The sequence below is a fragment of the Phocoena phocoena genome, chromosome 21 (genome assembly GCF_963924675.1).
Source record: "Phocoena phocoena chromosome 21, mPhoPho1.1, whole genome shotgun sequence".
Lineage (NCBI taxonomy): Eukaryota > Metazoa > Chordata > Mammalia > Artiodactyla > Phocoenidae > Phocoena > Phocoena phocoena.
Window position 1 is genome coordinate 20,131,900 of NC_089239.1, and position 8,049 is coordinate 20,139,948.

Here is an 8,049-nt window from a genome sequence, read left to right on the forward strand (position 1 = left end):
AAAAAAAGTGGTTGGAGTCAAATCGTGTTGTCTTCTGGTAGATCAGTTACAAAATGTCCTTATTTCTAAGGACAGAAAATCAATTCCATGAAAGGGTGATGAATGAGACAGGATTCTTAAAGTTGATCTCCTGCCCTTTTTTGTATGTAGTGAACCACTTTAACTGATGGCAGGTGTTTCTTTTTTAGGTACATTTCCTTTAATAAGGGTATATTTTTTTATTTAAAATTTTTATTTTAATGAAATTTATTTTCTTTCTAATGTTACAAGCAATACATGTTCATTGCAGATAACTAGAAATACATACAAGCATAAAGTAAAAATTAATAATCACCCATAATCCCCACCCCCCAGAGACAATCATCATTAGCATTTTGATACAGTTCTTCCCTGAGTCTACATGTTTATTTCCAATTTAGTTATAATTAGCCTGCATCTCTCTGTTAGTTCCAGGTATATATAGCATAGTGATTAGATATTTTTACACCTTACAAAATGATCACCATGATATGTCTAGTTACCACCTGTCACCATGCAAAGATATTACAATATAATTGACTACATTTCCCATGCTGTACATTTCATCCCTGTGACTCATTGTTTTTTTTTGAACTGGAAATTTGTACCTCTTTAACTCCCTCACCGGTTTCACTCATACCCTAATCCCACCTCCTCTCTGGTAACCAATTGTTTGTTCTCTGTATCTATGAGTCTGTTATGTTTTGTTATGTTTCTTTAATTGTTTTGCTTTTTAGATTCCACATATAAGTGAAATCATATGGCATTTATCTTTCTCTTTCTGACTTATTTCACTTAGCATAATACCCTCTAGGTCCATCCATGTTGTCTCAAATGGCAAGATTTTATTATTTTTTATGGCTGAGTGATATTCCACTTTTGTGTGTGTGTGTGTCAGTATATTAATATCTTCTTTACCCATTCATCTGTCGACAGACTCTTAGGTTGCTTCCATGTCTTGGCTCCTGTAGATAATGCTGCAGTGAACATAAAGTTGCATTTATCTTTTGGAATCTATGTTTTTGTTTTCTTCAGAAAGATACCCAGAGGTGGAATTGCTGGATAGTATGGTAGTTCTATTTTTAATTTTTTGAGGAAACTTGGTACTGTTTTCCATAGTGGCTGCACCAATTTACATTCCCATAAGTAGAGTACAAGGGTTCCCTTTTTTCCACATCCTTGCAACACTTGTTATTTGTTGTCTTTTTGATAATAGTCATTCTGACAGATGTGAAGTAATTTCTCATTTGGTTTTGATTTACATTTCCCCAATTATAAGTGATGCTGAGCATCTTTTCAAGTGTCTGTTGGCTATCTGTATATCTTCTTTGGAAAAATGTCTATTTAGTTCCTCTGCCCATTTTGTAATTGGGTTGTTTGATATTTTGAGGTTGAGTTGTATGAGTTCTTTGTATATTTTGGATATTATCCTGCTATCAGTTATACCGTTTGCAAATATCTTCTCTCATTCAGTAGGTGACCTTTCATTTTATTGATAGTTTTCTTCACTGTGAAAAGCTTTTTAATTTGATGTAGTCCTATTTGTTTATTTTTGCTTTTGTTTCCCTTGCCTAAGGATACATTACATATCCAAAAAATATTGCTAAGGTCAATGTCAAAGAGAGTACTACCTGTGTTTTCCTTCTAGAAGTTTTGTGATTTCAGGTCTTTCATTTAAGTCTTTAATCCATTTTGAGTTTATTTTTACATATGGTATGAAAACATTTGATTTTTTTATTGAGGGGGCTGTCTTTTCCCCACTGTATATTCTTGCCTCCTTTGCACAGGTTAATTGACCATGTAAGTGTGAGTTTATTTCCAGGTTCTCTATTCTTTCCATTGATCTTTGTGTCTGTTTTTGTACCAATACCATACTGTTTTGATTACTGTAGCTTTGTAGTATAGTTTGAAATCAGGGCAAGTGATACATTCAGCTTTGTTCTTCTTTCTCAAGATTGCTCTGGCTATTTGAGGTCTTTTGTGTTTACATACAAATTTTAGAATTATTTGTTTTAGTTCTGTGAAAGATGTCATTGGTATTTTGTTAGGAATTGCATTGCATCTGTAGATTTTCTTGGATAGTATGTTCATTTTAACAATGTTGATTCTTCCAATCCATGAGCACAGTATATTTTTCCATTTGTTTGTATCATCTTCAGTTTCTTTCATCAGTGTCATAGTTTTCCACGTACAAGTCTTTTACCTCCTTGGTTAGATTTATTTCTAGGTATTATATTCTTTTTGATGCAGTTGTAAATGGGACTGTTTTCTTAACTTCTCTTTCTGATACTTTGTTGTTAGTATATAGAAACCCATCAAACTTCCATATATTAATTTTGTATCCTGCAACTTTACTGAATTCATTGATGAGTTCTAATAGTTTTTTGGTGGGGTCTTTAGGATTTTCTGTATGTAGTATCATGTCCTCTGCAGACAGTGACAGTTTTTACTTCTTCCTTTCCAATTTGGATTTCTTTTTCTTGTGTCATTGCTGTGGCTAGAACTTCCAATACTATGATAAAGAAAAGTGATGAGAGTAAGCATCCATCTCTTATTCCTGATCTTAGAGGAAATACTTTCAGCCCTTTGCCATTGAGTATCATGTTAGCTGTGGGCTTATCATAAGGAGCCTTTATATCAAGGATATATTTTAAAAATTCAGTAGGTGCGTTTATTCAGTCTGAAGATTTGCAATCCTATTGAGCCTACTTTTTTATTGAAGTATAGTTGATTTACAATACTGTGTTTCAGGTGTACAGCAAAGTGCTTTAGTTATACATATATGTGTATATATATTCTTTTTTAAAACTTATTTTCCATTACAGGTTATTAAAAATTATTGAATATAGTTCCCCTATTTTTAAGTTAGTAATGTTTGTATAAGAACAACATACACATTTTTAATACAATAAAAAATTGAACAATACCTAAAGGTTCTTTGAAATGACATGTATTAGATATGTAACTATATCACAATAGGAAAAATGTTGGGTTTCAGAAAGAAACCATGTTTCATCACTATTGAGATATATTTCTTTTTTTTTTTTGTGGTACGTGGGCCTCTCACTGTTGTGGCCTCTCCCGTTGCGGAGCACAGGCTCCGGACGCGCAGGCTCAGCGGCCATGGCTCACGGGCCCAGCTGCTCCACGGCATGTGGGATCCTCCCGGACCGGGGCACGAACCCATGTCCCCTGCATTGGCAGGCGGACTCTCACCAACTGCGCCACCAGGGAAGCCCGAGATATATTTCTGAGAAATCTATTTAATATTTTCCTGAGGACTTTGTGTAAAAGTGAGCAACACATTTGTGAAACTGAGTTTTGGTTTAACTAGAGAGGGGCTTTATTTACTTCCTCATGAATGAATTTAACTATTTTTAGTTAACGTTTCATAGGTTTCAGATCATATAACTTATACTAAGCCAATAATGAAGCATGGATTAATTTTTTTAAGCATTTATTTGTAATTAACAAACACGTAGTACTTATTATGTAGTATGCTCTTCTAAGCCTTTCATAAATATTAACTCATTTAATTCTCATAACAACCCTGGATGAAGGTACTGTTATAATCTCCATTTCACAAGTGAAGCAAAAAGAGGATAAGTGGCAGTGTCCCTCGAAGTCAACAATAACCATTCTGTGTTATTAGAACTCAGGATAGTGTTTACCTTAACAAGTGATTAAAAGGGTTATAAGAGGGGTTTCTTGGGCTCATGCCATTGTCTCTGGATATGGTTACTCTTCCTAGGTTTGTTCACCTTGGGAAAATATGTATAGGTATACACTTAAGATAAATATACTTTTATTTCTCTATATTAGTCTATATATTATTATACATTATTGGTCAGTAAACTGTTGGGGAAAAAAGAGTTCAAAAGTCTTGCTCAAGATTATACAATTTACAAATGGCAGAGCCAAGATGTGAACCCAGGCTTGTCTAGGCTGTTAATCACCATGATGGTAGGATATATTTTAGAGATACTGATTTTTGTTTTTCTCTTTGAATTTTCTACACTTGGGCCTTTCCCATTGCTCCACCTAGATAACGAGACCGCTAGTATTTCCCTGCCTCAGGTATTTTTGCATGTTTGAATCAAAATTTCAAGAAGACAACAATTTTCTCTGACTTTTTTCCTGTATGTAAAAACATAAGGACATTGAAGAAATAAATTGTATAGGGGAGAGACAGAAGAGATTGTCTCTTCTATCTATGAAGTCGGTAGTTCCCATACTTTTTAAGGACCTCTTCCCTCTTCTAAAGCAGTGTTCAGAGATGATGGCAAGACTTCAATGGGGATGACTATTGGTGAAACGAAGGTTGCTGAACCCAGGGCCCCAATATTCACAGCTTTTACAGCCAAGGGGCTTCCAGGGACCACTATGGCCTTCATCAATGAGGATGTCATCAGTGACCATAACTGGGTAGATATTAAATGCATTTCTTTCACTTTCTAGGCATTATTTGAACCTGTAGATTATTTGAATCAGTTGTACATTTTTTGTGTGTGCATTTAGTTTACTGAAAATCATTGCTTTGGGAAAAAATAGGGAGTAGAAAAAGAAAATTTAATCATAGATATTCCTGTATTTTGTATATGTATAAAATACAGGAATATTTATGCTTAAATTATATATATATAAAGCACGTGTGTGAGAGATCATCTTAATCAAGAGATTTTTTTGGTTATTTTCCTAATACACATTTTCATGTTTAGCGTAAAATAGGAAATGAATAATTGTAAATGAATGACCAAGGTACTGGTTTTGAGGTTTTAAAAAATAAATTCTCATTTGTATATTTGGAATAGGCCTTTTTCATTGACCTGCTTTTTTTATCAGTTTTGTGAATGTAATGAAATTTCTGAGGCTAAGTACAAATATCTGCAGTTTAAATTGACTTTAAAGAAAGGAGTTCTAAATTTCTGCCAGTCTTGAACATTTAATATGTGTAAGACAGATCTCCTGATTTCAGGAATAAAGAATACATAGCATCAACAGGCCGAATCATGCTGTTGTGTACTAAAGAAAAGAAAGAGAATGGTAGATTCTCTCAGGCTGCTCCTGATTATTAGGATATCACTGGGGAAAATAGGAGGTAGGAAACTCTATTAAAAGTAGATCATTCACACATATTGCAAATATCATGACACTCCAGGGTTTTTTCCAAGTTTGTGCACTCAGCATTGGAGTCAGGGTAATAGTTGCTTTTTGTCAACTGAAGCCAGCACTAGTGGCTTCTGGCTGAGTTTAGAATTAATTATTTAGCTAGTCCAGCTCCAGAGTCGCTTGGTATGGTATATTCTCATTTTGGCCCAGAGGCATAAAATCACAAAAGCAATAAGTGCAGTGTAGAAATTGGTAGAAAGCCTCAAGGTGGCTCTTGGGAGAATCACTGCAAACTATACACAGTTGCCTGGTCTTGAATTTTAAGCTCACTGGGTGCCAGAGAACTGTTAACACTTTGTAATTTTGGCCACTAGAGGCAATTTTGTTGTTTGTTTGTTTGTCTGCTTCAAGGAACCAAAGTTCATCAGTGAGTCAAAGACAGTTACTGTCTATAATGCACAACAAGTATGATTGGATTGTTTTCCATGTTTCCTTCTCTGTGCCCAGCTTGCTCTCAGAGCCATCACTGTCTCCTGCTGAGCCTCTGACTCCGTAGACTTTCTGTCTATCCCTGAGGTTTTGAAGCCTGCAATACAAGACTTTAAAAATACCTTCTTCTCTTCCACAAGAAGCACCGGGATTTATGTTCACTCTCAGATTATTGGGCCTGATAGCCTCCTTTTCTCTCTTTGTAAATACAAAATACATGAACAACACTATATTGGATATGGAACTTTAATTTTTTTCCCTAGAAAGTAAACTTGATGGGTTTTATATACAGGAAAATACTTTTTAGAGATAAATTTTCCATTTGGGTTTTTGCCCAGGTTTACTTTTTTCAATATCATATACAAGATCAAAAGAATTCAGGAAATGTTTTATGAGGTGTAGCCCTAGGTGGTAGAATGAAAACTAAGGTAAATTACTATGACATAATAGTAGGGGGATTAAAAAAGAGCAAAATGACTTGATACTACTACTTAAAGGGAGAATAGGGCAACTTTGAGTGAGGAATTTTATCTATATTCTGCCCCAGAACTTCACTGAACCTATTTACACTATGGTAACCTCTGAGTTTCTAGGAATCTTATCCAGTGAATTCTTTTTTCTTCTTTGTCATTTTCTTTTACTTACTTCTTTTGAGTAATTTGACAATGTGGACACTCTTCATCTTGAAATTCTTTTTCCTCTTGCAACTTATTCCCTCAGTTTCTTTTGGTTCCCTTCTTATTCTCTGACCACTCCCTCCTATGTCTCTTCAGTAGATTTATTTTTCTCCACCCATGTCTTAAAAAATTCTGTTTCCAAGGATTGAAGCCTAGGCCTTCTTTTCCTTCTATTTTATTGCTTTACTCAGGCATTCTTGTTCATGTCTGTTCTTTCATCTGCTAATTTATAATGATGAACCCAAATTTATATTTTGATCCAGGATTTTTTCATGTGCTTTAGAATTATATATAAAACTACCTTTTATATATTTCATATACTCTTCAGACTCAGCATTTCAAAAATAGGAATCAGTGCCTTCCTCTATCTCACCTGAGATGCTTCTACTGCATTTCTTCTCTCATTTTGTGGCACAGACACTGATATGATGGGCCTGACAGTCATCTTACCTGCCAACTCTTTCTTCATTCTTATACTTTGCTGTAAGTCATACTATTAATGCTTGTTAATTCAGTATCATATTTGGTCCCATGTTCACCCTCTCTATCCCCATTGACAATGACTTATTTCAAGCCTCCTTCATTACTCATTTGACCCTTTAGCAATTCTGATTCACTCTCTCCAGTCCTGCCCTCTCCAATCTATCTTCCATATGGCAATAAGAGCAATCTTTCTAAAATGGTAATTTGAAATCATTCCCCAGATTTCCTGTCTCAGTGGCTTCCGAAGTCTATAAAATATGATTCATATTTCTTATGTGTGCATGCATGTGTGTATGTGTGTTGGAATTAAGTCTGGGACTTGAATTCATATCACCAGATTGTGGTGATGGGGGGAGGGAACCTATAGTCATCAACCATATCTATCTATTGGGGACTGATTATCTTCTCCCCAAATTAATAAATGTAAAAATCCAAAATGATTAGGTCAGCCCACAACACAGGTTAAGGAGTTTGTATTTAATTTTTAAGAAAAAGGGAAATCACTAAAGTTTTTGAGCTGGGTGATTACTTTGTTGGTTAGTACATGATGCTTTTGAGTCACAGAAAAGGATTACTCACTGATAGAAAATTAGCTTCAACTCTTGCTAAACTTGGTGAAGTTTTTTGTATATAAATGTGTATCTGAGCTCTATGAGTTCATGTTGATGTATTATCCCAAATTCATAACTATTTCTACTATGCTTACTTCTAATAATAATCATAAGAGCAAACAGATCTCAGAACAAATATTACTGGTTTTCAAACTTGGGAGTTTCCTGTGTGAAATCTGAAACTGGCCTCCATACATGGAGGGCAAGGAAAGACCAAAGAAAGAGGCAGACCACTCTAGATTGGTAGACAGCAGGCTTAGTAAAAAAGGGAACTTACTTATGAGGCTTATCTTGGGCAGCCACAAGATGAGTGTATCTCCAAACCTACCACCAGAATCTTAAGTTTATAAAGGGGCCTTTACAGGGTTCAGTCACACAATCCAGATGGTCGGAACAACACATTGGTCTCTCAGGTCCATGTCTTTGAAAACAGCTCCCACTGTGGGAATGATGGGCAGAGTGCACATTCCAAGGACAGGGAAGGGGGTAAGAAGCCCAGATTGCCCTGGTCTTGCTCTCAGGTCAGCTGGTAGTCATGTCCTCTCAGTGATCTCCTCCAACTCTTTATCCTTTGTGACTAGCTCTAGCAATCTTATATGTCCTCCTCTTTTGTAATGTGCCCTGAACAGTTCATCAAGGGGTTTTACAAGCATGGAGGTGGC